The 18,783-nt window shown below is 46.0% G+C and overlaps 3 non-coding genes across 3 annotated transcripts; all 3 read right to left on the bottom strand.

Annotated features, from left to right (window-relative positions):
* Positions 1–33: 33 nt before the first annotated feature.
* Positions 34–105, bottom strand: TRNAP-UGG. Its single transcript has one exon. It is a non-coding gene; the product is annotated as a tRNA-Pro (tRNA).
* A 650-nt stretch (positions 106–755) lies between these two features.
* Positions 756–844, bottom strand: TRNAY-GUA. The gene is given in 2 exon segments: positions 756–791; positions 808–844. It is a non-coding gene; the product is annotated as a tRNA-Tyr (tRNA).
* A 1,510-nt stretch (positions 845–2,354) lies between these two features.
* Positions 2,355–2,427, bottom strand: TRNAT-UGU. Its single transcript has one exon. It is a non-coding gene; the product is annotated as a tRNA-Thr (tRNA).
* Between the last annotated feature and the right edge of the window lie 16,356 nt (positions 2,428–18,783).

Below are 18,783 nucleotides of genomic sequence, written 5' to 3'. Positions count from 1 at the left end.
GCCAAAAGGGGGTGGAAAAAACAGTAAACCTAAGGGCTCGTCCGGGATTTGAACCCGGGACCTCTCGCACCCAAAGCGAGAATCATACCCCTAGACCAACGAGCCACTGCGTTGGACGTGGGTTCATATCACTCTGAATTTCTGTTTTCCGCCTGCCGTTCTGAAGGTTTTTCTGTTTCTGTTTTTTTCTTTGTTGTGACATTTCCCTTTGGCCTTATTTAGTTATTCCTTCCATCTTTACCAAGTTTCAAGTATGGCTTATTGTCTGGCTTATTCTCCTCGATCCAGACGCAGGATGGGGTGAACGAAGGCAGCTTTTTAGACTTCAGACATCCTTGCGTCTCACTGAGCCGGGGAAGCGATTTAAGCCCACTAGAGCCTGGTGGGAACCTGGAGGGGTCTGAGATAGAGATCGAGGGCCAGAGCTGAGCTCGGTTGCAAGGCTGTAGGTTACTGAGCCCCAGGACAGACGCGCGCTACGTATATACCTGCCGGCCTTTGGACTTAACGTAGAAGCCAAAATATAACACACTTCGGTAAGATAGCAGTACCTTCCCCCAAAGGTTGGACGATTCGGGTCTACTGTCTTTCAGAGCTAGGTAACCAACTTTTCATGGCGTGAATAACGCAGCTCAACTCGTGGCTAAGCTGTTTCCTTCAGACAAGGGTAAGAGATAGAAAGAGATTTCATCACGTTAACATAGAGATGTATTGCACAAACCAAGAGCTACTGTCAACCCCAAAACAGCAACCTCTCCTTCGAGCCGGAATCGAACCAGCGACCTAAGGATAACGATACGCTAAGTACTACAGTCCTCCGCTCTACCAGCTGAGCTATCGAAGGGAGTGCGGAAAAATGGCTCCTAAAAATCCCTCTTCAAGACATCCTTAACCAGAGACGGGAAAGAAAGAAATCTCTTTATATCTGGAAAGTGATTATTGCAGAGTCGCAAAGCCAGCTTGTAAGACACCTGCGTCCAAGGTTCTGAGGACAACCTTTCTAAAGCTGGATTCCCCTGCTTCACTGAGGGGCTCCCAAGCCGAGCAGGTGCCCCTGGAACCTGGACATACCGAGACTGCGCATCCTCTGTGCCCCCGAGGCCTATTGGCCTCACTGGGCTTGGACCCAGGGGCCTCGCGAGCATGGATGCGTGTGTTTGTGTGTAGGGTGGAGACCGGCACCTGGGCCTCAGAACTGGGGGCTGAGGCTGTGGGACGCACACAATTCTGACTGCGCAACTGTGAACGCCGGAGAGGGCGGGCCTCCAGGCTTAGGCCCGAGCTCTCTGGTGTCCTCACTTCCTGCGCTCCCCTCCCAATCTCGGCTCTTCCGCTTACACGTCCACAGATTCGGGAGGGAGAGGGTGTAGAATGGAGCAGTGGTCCCCAACTTTTTTGGCACCAGAGACCGGTTTCGTGGAAGACACTTTTTCCACGGACCTTGGGGGCGGGGAGGAGGAGTTGGGGGATGGTTTCGGGATGAAACTGTTCCACCTCAGATCATCAGGCATCACTTAGATTCTCATAAAAAGAGAACAGTTTAGATCCCTGGCATGCGCAGTTCCCAAAAGGGTTCGCTCTCCTATAGGATTCTAATGCCACCGCTGATCTCACAGGAGGCGGAGCTCAGGCGGTACTGGTAGCTAGCCCGCAGTTCACGTCCTGCTGTGCGGCCGGGTTCCTAACAGGCCATGGACCGGTGTGCAGCCCAAGGGTTGGGAACCCCTGAAATAGAGGACATCTGGGCAAACCCAATGTTTCTGTGTGAATTCGCTTTTGGAGAAAATATTTTCAGCTAATTCAAAAGGAAAGCCACATTTCTCTGCTTCAAAATCAAGTTTAGTGACCCAAGTCTCGCCGCTAAAGTCGGGCCCTTAATTTCCCAAAACCCCACTGGCACATGAAACCTTGCCGCACAGTGTGCATCTATCTTCTGGACACCTGGCAAGAGCGGTCATCGCTGGCTCTTCCTGTTTCAGAAGGGGAACCTTGATCTCTACTCCAAATATGCCCAGACCCGGGGCTTGAGAATAGCTTATGGGTCCATTGTCTCGCCTAGCTGTCCCCATTTCCCTCCCGGCAGCGAGCAGGGCTCTCGCCGCCAGTCCGCAAGCCAGGGCGTTGGCAGAGGCTGAGGACGATTTCCACCGCTTGTGTAATGGATTCCGCCGCATTCCAGGAGGTAAAGCAGCATTACTACTGGAACCTAAAGGAAACGTTCTGCTCAGCTAGTGTTTATTTGGAAGCTCTGAACGGCGGCAAGAAGTTACAATCTGCCACGTATTCTCAGGGTCAGTTCAGAAAGACTAGGAGGGGAATGTAAGTAAAACCTGAATCAAGAAAGTAAACTAGAAAGGCCCCAGCGAGATTTGAACTCGCGACCCCTGGTTTACAAGACCAGTGCTCTAACCCCTGAGCTATAGGGCCTCACAGAGGAAAGGTGTCTTCATTTCTTAGAAAAGGAAAAGATTTTCAGGGCTTCTGCTAAGATCTGAGCATAGAAACTAAGTAAAATCCGGATGTCGTCTCAATTCACTTCCCAACCATTAGACTTCAGTTCACAGACTTTGTTCTTGCTGGGGATGGTGCAAAGTGAAGGCCAGTGACAGGGACCACTACTATCCTAAGACTGGAGAAATCTGCCCAACGCGACACAGTCTAACACAGAAAAACTCTTCACTTGCCCACTTCAGACTGAAAATTAAGAAAGGAAAACCGGCAGAGGAAAGAGCTCACCACAGGTCTCACTTGAAACTGCTGACAGCCGCATTTTGTTTCCTGCTTGTGAGTCTCCCGCTGAGACTCACAGTTGCGAGTCTCAGTGCCAGAGCAGGCATTTGTTAATTTGCAGTTTAATTCATTTCTTCATTCAACAAACACTGCAGTCCAGTCTGTGCTAGGCTCTGCACTAAGAACTAGGGATCCAGATACGATCTTTATCCTGAAGTCACAGTCACAGTCTTGTGGAACAAAAGAACTTTAATTTTCATGAAGGAAAACAATGAAAAGTAGCTGTGCCAGGTGTGAAGGAGCGGTAGCCATGTCAAGGTCCACACATTTACAAAGTGAACCATCCGGAGGGGTGTCCAAGAGAGCATTGGCCTGAGGGAGGTTAAGTCTTAGACAAAAATTGGAGCAGGGTGTTCCCTGGTAGAATAAAATTACGAGCAAAGTCCGAGAAAAAGACTGAGACATTCAAGGGAACACTGGCTGGGGCAGCAGGTGAGAAGATTTGTAGAAGAAAATAGAAATTCACCAAACATTGATGAGTTTACGGAATGAATTGAAGGGACGAGCAACCAGAGTCAGAAACACCAGTGACTGGCCATGGTGCAGATGCTCAAACATAAAGCTGCAAAAGGGTAATCCTTATGGGACTAGAAAGGAAGGGATGAGTGAGAGATACAGGGAAGGGCGATTCTGCTGAACCTAGATATGAAGTGCAATCAAGAGGAAAGAGAGGGGACTCTCAAAGGTGTCTTTAAGAGGCAAGATAATACTTATAGAAAAAAGGAAGCCTACCTCTTCAGGGTATCTGGAGAGGGCGGAGGGGTGGTGCTAGGATTTAGGTAAGCTGAATATTAAGTGAAGATGGAGCAGTTCACGGGAATTGTGTGATAGCCAGAATACTCTTGTGTTTAGAGTTTCATGAATTGATAGATGAATTAATCAAATTACACAAGTCATCCATTGAGTTAGAGACTCTAGGAGTCATGCACTCTTGAAGGAAAAGAATACAGAGAAAACAGCCGAGACTAGAACGTAAGCTTTGAAGAGCCCTGTTACAGGCGTATGTTACATTAGTGTGTGTCCAACATCCCTTAAAAATTCTCCTTACATGTGGATATTTCACATATTATAAGTCAGTCTGTCCTAGCACACTTGCTTTCCCAGCTTGCAACTGAGAATGGGCTTGTGACGTGGGCTCCACCAATCAGATGCATCGCCCAGGAAGCTTTCCGTTTGGAAACTTAAAACAGGAGTACAGGATACCATAGGGAAAACCCACGTTTTTCCAAATACGGTATCAGTGTCAAGTTTTTGGATATGGGTTTTCTTAAATCCATATACTACTGTTTTTCTTTAGCTCTGGATAATTCTCAGTCATTGTATTAGTTTGCTAGGGCTTCCATAATGAAATACTACAGACTGGGCGACTTAAACAACTGAAATTCATTTCCTCACAGTCCTGGAGGTCAAAAATCCAAGACCAAGGTGTTGGCAGGTTTTGTTCCTTCTGAGGCCTCTCTCCTTCACTTAGAGATGGCTGGCCTCTTGCTGCCGCCTCAGATGGCAGTCCCTCTGTGGGTCTACACCCTTAGTGCCTCTCTTTGTGTCTAAATTTACTCCCCTTATAGGGACACGAGTCGCTCTGTCACCCAAAGTGCCTCTCTTTGTGTCTAAATTTACTCCCCTTATAGGGACACTAGTCAGGCCCACCCTAATGGCCTCATTTTAACTTAATCTCCTCTTTAAACGCCTTATCTCCAAATACAGTTACATTCTGGGATACTAGGGATTAGGGCTTCAACATATAAATTTAGGGGGGATACATTTTAACTAATAGTAGCCATTATCTTCTCCTATATTATATATATGTGTGTGTGTGTGTGTGTGTGTGTGTATACATATATTTTAGACTAGTCAAGTGAAGTAGTGGGAGTGAAGGAACAGAAAGACCTGTAACTGATTGTGATCAATTAGTTGTAAACACCACTGCACTCAGACCAGCCAGCCTCCTATATTGTTTTTACCTTATTTTTTCTCTCTTTTTAGAACTGAAATTAAACATCTATTAGAGCTTCATACCTTGTCTTCCTTATATATATGTGTGTGTGTGTGTGTATATATATATATTTTTGTTTGTTTGTTTGTTTGTTTTTTGAGACAGTCTCCCTCTGTCACCCAGGCTGGAGTGCAGTGGCACGATCTTGGCTCACTGCAAGCTCCACCTCCCGGGTTCACGCCATTCTCCTGCCTCAGCCTCCCGGGTAGCTGAGACTACAGGCGCCCGCCACCACGCCCTGCTAATTTTTTTGTATTTTTAGTACAGACGGGGTTTCACCGTGTTAGCCAGGATGGTCTCGATCTCCTGACCTGGTGATCCACCCGTCTCGGCCTCCCAAAGTGCTGGGATTACAGGGGTGAGCCACCAGGCCGGCTTTCTTTTTTTTTTTCTTCCGCGATACAGTCTCACTCTTTTGCCGAGGTTGAAGTGTAGTGGTGCAGTCGCGGCTCACTGCAACCTCCACCTCCCAGGTTCAAGCAATTCTCCTGCCATAACCTCCTGAGTAGCTAGGATTACAAGTGAGTGCCACCACACCCGGCTGCTTTTTGTATTTTTAGTAGAGACGCGGTTTCACCATGTTGGCCAGGCTGTTCTCAAATTCCTGACCTCAGGTGATCCAACCCACCTGGGCCTCCCAAAATTCTGGGATTACAGGCATGAACCACCGCTCCTAGCCTATTACAAATGCTTTTAGGGCTACAAAGGTCAATGCCCAGATAATTTTCCTTAACGCTCTGAATTCCACCTTTCCCTTGGTTTCTGGCCTATTAGTTGCTTACTCCCATATCAGCACTTTAATGCTTCTAAGGAGATTTGGTAAAAGTATTTACTTATCATTTTGGGAGGCCAAGGCGGGCGGATCACGAGGTCAGGGTATAGGGATCATCCTGGCTAAGACGGTGAAACCCCGTCTCTACTAAAAAATACAAAAAATTAGTCAGGCATGGTGGCGGGTGCCTGTAGTCCCAGCTACTCGGGAGGCTGAGGCAGGAGAACGGTGTGAACCCCGGAGGCAGAGCTTGCAGTGAGCCGAGATTATGCCACTGCACTCCAGCCTGGGCAACACAGCGAGACTCTGTCTCAAAAAAAAAAAAAAAAGATTTATTTATTTTATTTATTTTTGTTTAGAGATGGGATTTCACCATGTTGCCCAGGAAGTCTTGAACTGGACTCAAGCAGTCCTCCTGTCTAGGCTTCCCAAGCATGCTGGGATTCCAGGCGTGAGCCACTGCACCCAGCTGAGATTTGGTAAAAATCTTATGCAATATTTTTAATAATTTTTATTTCAAGAAGGAGTGGTCTAAATTAGCCTACCAATGCTAGAAAGGAAATGGCAGTTGTGGGAGCTATAACATCAATCATAGTCCACCACACCGACTGAGAAGCAGAGAAAACAGTACTCCAGAGAAAGTTTAAGAGGGAGAGTGCCAAAGCACAAAATGAAAGAGCGGTGACAGCTGGAATAGGAGCCTGCTCTTTCTGGTTATATCATCCTTTCCAGAAGACATCGCTGGAAAAGGACAAGATGGTTTAGACGTGTGGCCAATTAGTCTTAGCAGTTTGGTAGTGTGGTTGAATGGTCTAAGGTACTGAATTTAGGCTCCAGTCTCTTTGGGGGTGTGGGTTTAAATCCCACTGCTGCAAGGGTCTTTTGTTTCTACATCAGTACTAATTAATCAGTTTGTCTTCACTGGGGGGGTTGACCTAATGTCAAATCCAACATGTGATTTTTCTCACTGCCTGGCCGGGCTGGGGGAATGGAACCACTGAATGAATGACTCACAGCCTACCCGCAGGGAGCTCTTAATTCAATCGAACACTCAGGCCACTAAGAGATGCACTCCCAACTTCTGTTTGAAAGGGAGCTGATAAGACCTTGCCAAAGAAATGACATTTGAGCTGGAACCTTGAAATAACTTTGAAAGTGCAGTATGTGTTCCGTGAAAAGGAAGGATAAGGTGCGAGGGGAGAAGAGGGGAGCAGGGAGTGAAGTGAGTCTTTGTTTCATTTGCTCCTAAGTGTTAACCTGGAGAAATCTGAGCAGTTGCACACAGAATGTAAAGTGTCCCTATGTCCCTGCTGCTGACTGCCTCTGGGAATCCCCTGCGTTTCCTACAGGATGTTGTCTCTGGTTTCTTCATCTACCCGTGATCTCCTGCTACAACACCTTCCCTCACCCACCATTTCTCCTTCAGTGTCTGTCCCTCTAGGTCCGTCACTAGGACAGTAAAAGAGATGGGTTAAGCAGGACACAAATCACCGAGGGAGGCAACTGCTCACCAGTTCTGGGAGGTGATATTTCAGAAGATTCAATGCTCAGGCTTGAGCCAACCATAGAAGACCACCCTGGCCACCACCTAGACCACAAAGAGTCCAAATATGAGTTGAAGTCAGAATTTGAGCTCTTTAAGGAGCAACCTTACTTTCCGGCCTTTGAAAGCAGTGCCCTTCCTGCCTCATGTGATACCTTTGGCACTGGGCAGGATTTGGCGTCTATCACATCCAAGTTTGACTCCAGGCATTGCCCCTACCTCAAGGCTTTGGGAAGAAGGAGACGGCTAATGTTAGCAGGTGGTGATGGAAACTGATTGGCCAGTGCCTTAAGTAGGCAAGTGATAAGTTTATCCATGTGGCTCTTTACTGTAGTCATCCCTGCTGTGGAGGGCTGTCCTGTGTATTGTAGAATACTTAGTGGCACCCCTGGCCTTTACTCACTAGATGTCAGTAGTAATATGCCCTCTCTACCCAACTGTGACATCAAAAATATCTCTAGACACTGCCAAATGTCCCCTAGGAGGCAAAGCCATCTCTGAAGATGATTATCTCCCAGTGTGTAGCTTGTCTCTTACAGTGTCTTTACCAAGGCAGAGGTTTCTTAAATTTGATGAAGTTCTTTTAATTGTGTTTTTCTTTTGTGAGTCATACTTTCAGTGTTGTATCTAAGAAATCTTTCCCCAATACAAGTTGACAAAGATTTTATTATAAAAATTTTAAAGTTGTGGGTTTTATTGGTAGGTCTATGATCTACCTGAGGTTCATTTTTATATGTAGAGCAATGTAGGGATCAAAAATCTTTTTTTAATTAGCCGGGCATGGTGGTGCACACCTGTAGTCCCAGCTATTTGGGAGGCTGAGGCAGAAGTATCGCTTGAACCAAGGAGGGGGAAGTTGCAGTGAACCAAGATCGCACCACTGCACTCCAGCCTGGGCAAGAGACTCCATATCAAAAAAAAAAAAAAAAAAAATTGTTGTGATTTTTCTAAAGTTTGTTGAGAAAACTACCTTTCTCCACTGAATTGCCCTTGAAGCTTTGGCAACAGTCAATTGACAATATGTATGTGGTTCTATCTCTGTACTCCTGCTCTATAGATCTATTTTTAAAAATTTCTTAATGCCAATATGACACTGTCTTAATTATAGCAGTTTTATAATAAATACAATAAAATATAAATAAGTCAGGCAGAGTGAGTCTTCCAACTTTGTTTTTTCCAAATATGTTTTGGGCATGCTGTCTTTGGATTTGCATATGAATTTTGGAATTAGCATGTCAACTTCTTTAAAAAATAACCAACCCTGTTGGGATTTTTATTGTAATTAGATTGAATCTATAAATCAATTTAGGGATAAATAATATCTTAACAACATTGAGTCTGTTCACGCACAAATATGAAATGTCTCTTGATGTATTTAGGTTTCCTTTCATTGCTCTTAGCATTTTTTTTCAGTGTATGAGTCTTGGACATATTTTATTCCTAAGTATTTTATATTTAATTACTCTGTTGTAAATTGTATTGCTTTTTAAAATGTCAATTTCTGATAGTTCATTACTAGAACATACACTTATACATATGTATATACAATTTATAAAATAATATGTGCCAAGCCTCGCCAACATAGTAAAGCTCCATTTCTGCAAAAAATGTTTTAAAAAATTATCCAAGTGAGACTGGGCACTGTGGCTTACACCTTTAATCCCAGGAGTCCACTCGGTCGGTTGTGGGTGCTTATAATTTGTTTGGCTTAAAAATCATTCATTTTCAACCCTCAGAGGCTAACTTGAGGCACATATTCTAAAAGTATTAGCTTCTTTGTGACAGAGCTTATAGAAAAGATGGGACAGAGATGCTGCTCCCAGCACCAGCATAATTGCCTAATAGGTTCATCTTGACACTGCCCAGAAAAGCTGATTTACTGAGACAGTGTTATTGCAGTAAAGAGTTTAGTAAATGCAGAGCCAACTAAATGGAAGACTGGAACTTTGTTATTACTCTAATCAGCCTCCCCGAAAATTCAGAGGCTAGGGTTTTTCAAGGATAGTTGTGAGACAGCCAGGTGAAAGACGGTCCCCGCAGATTCTCCAACCAGCCTGCTCACGGGGACGAGTGCGCACTGTGGTGGAACCTCGGGAAGTTAGTGCCATTTGCAGCGAGGAGAAGCATGGCCCCATCTCTTCCTGGGAGGAACCTGGGATTTGAAGGCCTGCGCGGCAAGTGCTCTAGCAGGGACTCTGGCCTAGCAAGAATTCCCCTTTTCTTCCTTTTTCACCCAATAAAACCCCGTCTTACTCACCATTCCAATTGTCTCCGAGCCTGAATTTTCATGGCTGTGGGACAAAGAACGCTGTCTTTCGCTGAACTAAGGAAAAGTCCTGCAACATTTGGGCAGCAGGGAAATGCTGATTAGTTGGGTCTGAGATAAAATCATAGTGAGTCGGAGCTTGTCTTCTTTCACTGAATCAGTTCCTGAGAGGGGGCCAGTTTACCAATCTCGGTGACGCCAGCTGATCCATTCAGAATGCGGAGTCTGAAAAATACCTAGAACAGCAATCTTAGATTTTACAGTAATAATGTTATCTACAGGAGCAACTGAGGAGGTTAGGATCTTGTGGCCTCTGGCTATAGGACTCCTGAGCCGTAATTTCTAATACTGTGGCTAAGCTGTTACTTTTACAAAGCAGGTCTGACCCCCAAGCAAGGAGGCGGTTTGCTTCATGAAGGGGCTGTTTTCATGTTTGTCTTAAAGTTAAACTACAAACTAAATTCCTCCCATGGTTTGTTCGGCATACGCCCAGAAATAAGCAAAGGAAGCTAGGAGGTTAGAAGCAAGATCGATTTGGTAGCCGGGTACAGTGGCTCACGCCTGAAATCCCAGCACTTTGGGAGGCCAAGGCGGGCGGATCACTTGAGGTCAGGAGTTCCAGACCAGCCTGGCCAACATGGTGAAAACCCATCTCTACTAAAATATACAAAAATTAGCCAGGCGTAGTGGTGCACGCCTGTAATCCTAGATGCTCGGGGGGCTGAGGCAGGAGAATCGCTTGAACCTGGGAGGCAGAGATTGCAGTGAGCCAAGATTGTGACACTGCACTGTAGCCTGGGCAACAGAGCAAGACTCCATCTGGGAGGGGGGGGGCGGGGAAAGATGGAGTTGGTTACATCAGACTTCTTTCACTGTTACGATTTTTGTAAAGGTGGTTTCACCAGCTGCACTCTTCCCATAGCTTCTACTGAGAAACTGGGGAGACTGTTGGAGGTGGGCAATCTGGGTCTAGCGAAGGTCTCAGGCAGTCTGCACTGACACTGATTTTCCAGGTCAGGAGAGACAAAGTAGTCATAGTGGGCCCATGTTTCCCCAGCGTATCAACCCAAAAGGTTAAAATAATAGGGACTATGGACTTAAAGAAATCAAAATTAATTTTGTCCCGAACCAAATTTGAGAACTGTAGCCTGGAGCACAAACAGCGCAAACTGAGAATGTGTCCCGGAATGGGTTACATGCGGCATGGTATTTACATGTTTTTTCTAAATAAAAAATCAAAGGGCCGGACGCAGTGGCTCACGCCTATAATCCCAGCACTTTGGAAGGCTGAGGCGGGCGGATCACGACGTCGGGAGATCGAGACCATCCTGGCTAACACGGTGAAACCGTGTCTCTACCAAAAAAAAATACAAAAAATTAGCCTGGTGTGGTGGCGGGTGCCTGTAGTCCCAGCTACTCGGGAGGCTGAGGCAGGAGAAAGGCGTGAACCCGGGAGGCAGAGCTTACAGTGAGCCGAAATGGGGCCACTACACTCCAGCTTGGGTGACAGAGCAAGACTCCTTCTCAAAAAAAAAAAAAAAAAAAAATCAAAGAGGGGGGCAGTGAAGCAAAGGTGACATTTTTACAATTTTGACTGATGTTTAGTGATGTTATACACAGACAAACCAAATGTGCGGTTAACATATATAGGGACAGAGTAACAAGTAAAGGAGTATGTACACATCTTAGGGTTTGGAGGGGAATGACTGACGTTATCCTGCTGTTAGAAAAAGGAAAATTCAAAGAAAATGTTAACATGGCTGCAGTTGGGCATATGGGTAATAAAACCCAGGCCTATAAAATAAAGCTGACCTCTTGCCTGTGTAACTGGAGTTTGTTAAATATTTCACTGACAGGGACTGGTCATAAACCTGCTTATCAGATGTAGAACAAAGACAGGATGGAGTTAGTCACCCTCTCTCCACCAGACCCTAAGATGCTTAACCTTTCTCCCTACTCACTCAACTGTATATTTATCTTATGTATGGCGTCACTGAGCACTCATCAGAATCACAAGAATGTAACGTTGTTTCAGTAACCACTTCTCCCGCCTTCTGTGCCACACATATCCCCCTTAGAAAATTTAAATATACTGCGCCTCATGTAAACTACTTTGGGACCTATTCTAGGTCTATTCTAAGTCTGTGTTCTCAGGCATAACTCCTCAAACTTGGCTGAGAATAAATCTAACCATGACTTCTTTAAGTTCAAGTGCCTGTTACGTCACTTTTCAGTTGACACTGCCTCTGTGCTTCACCTGCTAGGCAAGGTTACAATCAGTACACGTCAGTGAAAACATTTGACATGGCTGGGCATGGTGGCTCACGTCTGTAATCCCAGAACTTTGGGAGGCAGATATAGGTGGTTCACCTGAGATCAGGAGTTTGAGACCAGCTTGCCCAACATAGCAAAACCTTGAGTCTGCTTAAAAAAAAAAAAAGGTAGCCAGACATGGTGGTGCATGCCTATAGTCCCAGCTACTTGGGAGGCTGAGGCAGGAGGATCACTTGAACCCAGAAGGCGTCAGGTTGCAGTGAGCCGAAATTGTGCCACTGCATTCCAGCTTGGGCAACACAGCAAGACTCTGTCTCAAAAAAGAAAGAAAGAAAGAAAGAAAGAAAGAGAGAGAGAGAGAGAGGGAGGGAGGGAGGGAGGGAGGGAGGAAGGGAGGAAGGAAGGAAGGAAGGAAGGAAAAACAACAAGCTTTAGCCTTTCAGGCTAGAGTTCAGTTTTAGCTCATAGGTCTAGTTTCTGTTACCTATATGCCCAACCTGCAGCCATCTTGGGCCACTTTTAAACATTGTTCTTTCAGATTTTCTTTTTTCTGACAAGTGCCATTCAGGAAAAATCAGGAGGGGGATGGGGACAAGGGCTTTGTCCAGGCGACATTTATGCAGATTGTATTCCTAGTCTGGTCTGGGGCCTTGTCTTCTTGTATGATGACTTTGGGAGGAGGGTTGCAATTGCTTGAGCCTAGAGACAAATATCTGTTCCTTTTTCCTTCTGTCAGTTTTCTTGGTTGTGGATCAACAAAATGAAGATGTCTCCTAGAAGAATAAAATAGTAAGGTCAGCAACTCAAGGGTTAATGCACCAGGCTGTAACAAAGGTGTGAATTCTAGCCTCCCTGGGGCTCCAGTTGCTTCAGTTTTTATGCTCCGGGATGTGTTTACCAAGCTCAGATAACTTCACTGGCGAATTTCAATAAATGTTTCAGGAATAATGACAATTCTACACAACCTCTTGCAGAAAAATTGGAGATGAGATAATAATTCTCAACTCTTTACATGAGGACAGTGTATTCTGATATTAAAAGCAAAGATACTTCAAAAGAAAGAAAACTACAGATCAGAGTCTCTTAAGAACATAGAAGCCAAAAAGTTTAACATAACTTTAGCGAGTTGAATCCAACAGTACATAAAATAATGATACATCAGAATCAAGGGGGATTTATCCCAGAAAAGCAAATTTGGTTTGATATTCAAAATTAATCAATGTACAAAGTATATTATATTAAAAAGAAAAACATGATTATATCAAAAGATGTAGACAAAACATTTGTCAAAATTTCACATTCGTTTATTTATTACTTACTTATATTTTTAGAGATGGGGGTTTCCCTCTGTCCCCCAAGCTGGAGGGCAGTAGTACAACCATAGGTCACTACAGCCTTAACTTCTTAGGCTCAAGTGATCTTCTCGCCTCAGCCTCCTGAGTAGCTGGGACTACCAGTGTGTGCCATCGTGCCCTGATAATAATTTTTTCTTTCTTTCTTTCTTTCTTTCTTTTTTTTTTTTTTTTTTTTTTGAGATGGAGTTTCGCTTTTTGTTGCCCAGCCTGGAGTGCAGTGGAGCAATCTCACTGCAACCTCTGCCTCCCAAATTCAAGCAATTCTCCTGCCTCAGCCTCCTGAGTGGCTGGGATTACAGGTGCCCACCACCACACCCAGTTAATTTTTTTTGTATTTTTAGTAGAGACGGGGTTTCACCATGTTGGCCAGGCTGGTCTGGAACTCCTGACCTCAGGTGATCCACCCGCCTTGGCCTCCCAAAGTGCTGGGATTACAGGCATGAGCCACCGCGCCTGGTACCCTGATAATTTTTTAAAATTTTTCATACAGACAAGTTCTCACTTTGTTGCCCAGGTTGGTCTTGCACTCCTGGGCTCAAATGATCCTCTCATCTTGGCTTTCCAAAGCGCTGAGATTACAGACATGAGCCACCAGTGCCTGCTACACATTCGCTTCTCATATAAACTCTCAGCAAATTAGAAATAGAAGGGCCTTTCTCAATCTGACAAAGGGCACCTATGAAAAACTTTCAGCTAACAATATACTTAATGATGAAAGACTGACTGATTTCCCTGTAATTAGGACAAGCAAGGACATCTGCTTTCATCACTATCATCAGCAACGTATGGAGATTCTTGAACAGTAATGCAAAAAAATTAAAATGGAAGCCATCCATGTTTAAATGAAGAAGTAAAACTGTTTTATTCCGGGCCAGGCGCAGTAGCTCACGCCTATAATCCCAGCACTTTGGGAGGCCGAGGCGGGCAGATAACCTGAGGTCAGGAGTTTGAGACCAGCCTGACCAACATGGAGAAATCCCAAGTCTCTACTAAAAATACAAAATTAGCTGGGTGTGGCGGCACATGCCTGTAATCCCAGCTACTCGGGAGACTGCGGTAGGCGAATTGCTTCAACCCAGGAGGTGGAGGTTGCAATGAGCCAAGATAGTACCATTGCACTCCAGGCTGGGCAACAAGAGTGTAGGGTTCTCTTCCAAGGCAGGTTCCAACCAACCCAACACATATTGGACCTCTGGCATTCCAGTGACTTGGTGTCCTCCATTTGCAGAAAGTCCAGTGACTCAGCTTTAACTTTGTGTCCCCTTTGAGAGATCAGCTGGTAGAGTGGAGGACTATACACATCTGTGGACATCCTTAGGTTGCTGGTTCAATTCCGGCTCGAGGGAAGTGTCTGAGTCTTTTGTGCACACACCAATGCTCTCTGGCTACACCTCTGCCTGGTCAAAGGCCCTGCTGTCACCACACTCTCCCAGGCAAAACCCAGCAAAGCCTTATCCAGATCACCTAGCTTGCCATGCCTGTGCTGTTGCCAGTACGCTTCAGCACAAAGCGCCCCTTACTTCTGCTTTGTGACCCAGTCAATCCCCATCCGAACGCTTACCATCTCAGGGCTGTTTCATTTTTATTCACAGGCTGCTTTTGAACCTAAGCACTGCTGAAGAATCTGGCAACACAGCTGGATTCATCTGTGACCAAGCTCTTCTGACCAGGCTGGCAAACCCTGGAAGGCCAAGTTCCCAGAAGACCATCAAGCATTCAGGACAATGCTGTAGGGCCAAGGACAACCATGATATCATCCGTGAACTCACCCTCTCCCTCTCATTTCCTTCTTGAGCTATTACTACCTCACCTCTGTCTCTGTCTCATTCTCTCTCTCTCTTTCACAATGTCTCTCTCTATCTCTGTATATTCCTCTCTGTCTCTGCCCCTTCTCCCTGTCACTCTGTGTCTCTCTCATTCTCCTTTGTCAGAAATGTACAGACTCATGCAGACAGAAAATGCTCATCCTTGCTATGTTGTGTCTACTTGGGGAGACAGCAGCCACCCTGAGAATTTTCTAAGGCAAAGAACCTCCATTGGCAAGGTCAGGTTGCCCCATGGGATGAGGACATGGTGTGCCTACCCACTCACCCTTGTCCCAAGTCCCTCAAGCCTCACCTTTTCTGAGTCTTCGCACCTTTTTATTTTGCTACAGCTGGGCTTGACTCCTGCTGGAAGACTAAGGATACCTAACGCTCACCGCTCAGTTCACAGATGTCAAAAGCACCTGCCACTTAGGAGGCTGCGAGAGCCAGAAGGAAGTACAAAATGAAAGGCTTGAAAAGAGCGTCGGTGAGCTGGGAGAGTTGGGGATTGTTGGTCTATGACAGGGAACAGAAGTGAAACTTGAGTGACATCTGTCATCATACAGTGGCACACAAATTCACCTCCTTAGAAAGGCCACTGCCTGGTGGGTCTGAGCAGTTTGGACCTTTTACACTGGGATCTAGCAGCACAGTTGGGCTCCCCTACCTTTGAGAAAAGTATGCTAAAGCCCAGTCAGAGACAATGGGTCAGAAAATGGACCAGGCTTTCACCAACCAATGGAGCTTCACATCTGTGGAGATGTAGTGGGTTTGGTGGGTATGGGGCAGAGAAGAAAGCCAATGAGTGTCCCTTGGTCTCATCCCAAGATCTCAGAAAAATGTGCATCAGACACTTGATGTGCCGATGCAACCTATCACAGAGAGCACTCTAAGCCCAATGGTCCATGGGAGCATGGCCTTCTGAGGCCCTTTGAGGACTGGATCCCTGCCCTCCCCTACCCTCTATGGCCACAAGAACTGTTTCATTGTGGGTCTCAAACTGGAGACTGTATGTGTCGTCTTCTCCTGGAAAGCAGCAGATGGTCTCCCCCAACACTGCCTATTCCCCTCACGTTCCCCTGGCTGTGTCAAGCTTTCCCACTTCTCACTGCTAATGGAAAAGAGCTAAGCTGTGGATTCACCAGTGCTCTGAGACGATTCTATAGCTGTGGAGCCACAGAGAAATCCCAGTCTCCAATGACACCAAAAACAGAGACCAATGAACAGGGACCAAAGGTAGCACCTTAGGTCTTCATTAGATATGTTCCTGATGGGACATGGAGGCATGGGTCCTCTGAAACCTCAGTTTGGTGTTTTGAGGGCAAAAGCAGAAGGGGGCCAGGTAGTGGGCTTTGGTGACCAGCACAAGCGAGGGTGAACCCCAGATGCCCACTTTTCCAGTCTGGGACATAACAGAGAGTAGCAAGGGGTGTTCATGCATCTAACTCTCACCTTTGGCCATCCATACCCACTTAGCATGAGACAGGGAGAGGACTTAAACTCAGTGGAGGCTAGGTCCCTTGGGGGTAGGTTGCTGTACCCCCACTAGGTGTTCAGCTGCGGGATGGGTATCTCAGTGGTCTTGGGGTGGTGGGCATACACCAGATGGGATGTGAAACCTTTGCCAAAGACGTGGGGCCAGGAGAAACTCACACCTCTGTCCTCTACCGCCATTTTTTTGTTTGTTTATTTTTTTTTTTGCTTTTCCAAGAAACCCGCAGAACCTTGCTGATGTGGTTTGGCTGTGTCCCCACCCAAATCTCAACTTGAATTGTATCTCCCAAAATTCCAACGTGTTGTGGGAGGGACCCGGGGGGGGCGTAATTGAATCATGGGGGTCAGTCTTTCCTGTGCTATTCTCATGAATAAGTCTCACAATATCTGATGGGTTTATCAGCGGTTTCTGCTCTTGCTTCTCTCTCATTTTCTCCTGCCACTGTCCTGTAAGAAGTGCCTTTTGCCTCCCACTATGATTCTGAGGCCTCCCTAGCCCGGTGTAATTGTAAGTCCAATTAAACCTCTTTTTCATCCCAGTCTGGGGTGTGTCTTTATCAGCAGCATGAAAATGGACTAATACAGTAAATTGGTACCAGTAGAGACGGGCATTGCTGAAAAGATACCCAAAAATGCGGAAGTGACTTTGGAACTGGGTAACAGGCATAGTTTGGAACAGTTTGGAGGGTTCAGAATAAGACACGAAAATGTGGGAAAGTTTAGAACTTCTTAGAGACTTGTTGAATGACTTTACCCAAAATGCTGATAGTGATATGGACAATAAAATCCAGGCTGAGGTGGTCTCAGATGGAGATAAGGAACTTGTTGGGAACTAGAGCAAAGATTATTCTTGTTGTGTTTTAGCAAAGAGACTAACAGCATTTTGCCTCTGCCCTAAAGATTTTTGGAACTTTGAACTTGAGTAAGATGATTTACGGCATCTGGCAGAAGAAATTTCTAAGCAGCAAAGCATTCAAGAGGTGACTTGGGTACTGTTAAGGGCATTCAGTTTTTTGTTGTTTTTTTGTTGTTGTTGTTGTTTTTGTTTTTGAGACAGAGTCTTGATCTGTCGCCTAGACTGGAGTACAGTGGTGTGATATCGGCTCACTGCAAGCTCCGCCTCCCGAGTTCTCCTGCCTCAGCCTCCTGAGTAGCTGGAAGTACAGGTGCCCGCCACCATGGCCGGCCAATTTTTTTTTTTTTTTTTTTTTGTATTTTTAGTAGAGATGGGGTTTCACCGTGTTAGCCAGGATGGTCTCAATCTCCTGACCTCATGATCCACCCACCTCGGCCTCCCAAAGTGCTGGGATTACAGGCGTGAGCCAACATGCCCAGTGGCATTTAGTTTTATACGGGAAGCAGAGCATAAAAGTTTGGAAAATTTGCAGCCTGACTGTGATATAAAAGAAAAACCCAACCCCATTTTCTGGGGAGAAATTCAAACTGGCTGCAGAATTTTGCCTAAGTAGCAAGGAGCCTAATGTTAATCCCGAAGACCATGGGGGAAATGTCTCCAGGCCATGTCAGAGACCATCACGGCAGCCCCTCCCATCCATCACAGGCCCAGAAGCCCAGGAGGAAAACGTGGTTTCGTCAGCTGGGCCCAGGGTCCTAGTGCTTTGTGCAGCCTAGGAACTTGGTGCCCTGTGTCCCAGCTGCTCCACCTGTGGCTGAAAGAGGCTAACATACAGCTTGGGCTGTGGCTTCAGAGGGTGGAAGCCCCAAGCCTTGGCAGCTTCCACATGGTGTTGAGCCTGTAGGTGCACAGATGTCAAGAATTGAGGTTTGGGAACCTCCTCCTAGATTTCAGAAGATGTATGGAAATGCTTGGATGCCCAGGCGAAAGCTTGCTGCAGGGGTGGGGCCCTCATGAAGAACCTCTGCTAGGACAATATGAAAGGGAAATGTGCAGTCAGAGTCCCCATGCAGAGTCCCTACTGGGGCATTGCCTAGTGGAGCTGTGAGAAGAGGGCCACCGTCCTCCAGACCCCAGAATGGTAGATCCACTGACAGCTTGCACCATGCACCTGGAAAAGCTGCAGACACTCAACACCAGCCCAGGAAAGCAGCTCAGAGAGAGGCTGTACCCTGCAAAGACACAGGGGTGGAGCTGCCCAAGACCATGGAAACCTACCTCTTGCATTACTGTGACCTGGATGTGAGACCTGAAGTCAGAGGAGATTTAAGATTTAAGATTTGACTGCCCCGCTGGATTTCAGACTTGCATGGCCTCTATAACCCCTTCGTTTTGGCAAATTTCTCCCATTTGGAATGGCTATATTTATCTAATACCTGTACCCCCATTGTATCTAGGAAGTAACAAGCTTGCTTTTGATTTTACAGGCTCATAGGCAGAAGGGACTTGCCTTGTCTCAGATGAGACTTTGGACTGTGGACTTTTGGGTTAATGCTGAAATGAGTTAAGGCTTTGGAGGACTGTTGGGAAAGCATGAGTGGTTTTGAAATGTGAGGACATGAGATTTGGAGG

This window comes from Mandrillus leucophaeus, unplaced genomic scaffold, assembly GCF_000951045.1.
Source record: "Mandrillus leucophaeus isolate KB7577 unplaced genomic scaffold, Mleu.le_1.0 Scaffold163, whole genome shotgun sequence".
NCBI classification, from domain to species: domain Eukaryota; kingdom Metazoa; phylum Chordata; class Mammalia; order Primates; family Cercopithecidae; genus Mandrillus; species Mandrillus leucophaeus.
Note: the sequence above shows the minus strand (reverse complement) of the source record. Positions and strands in the feature narration are given on the sequence as shown.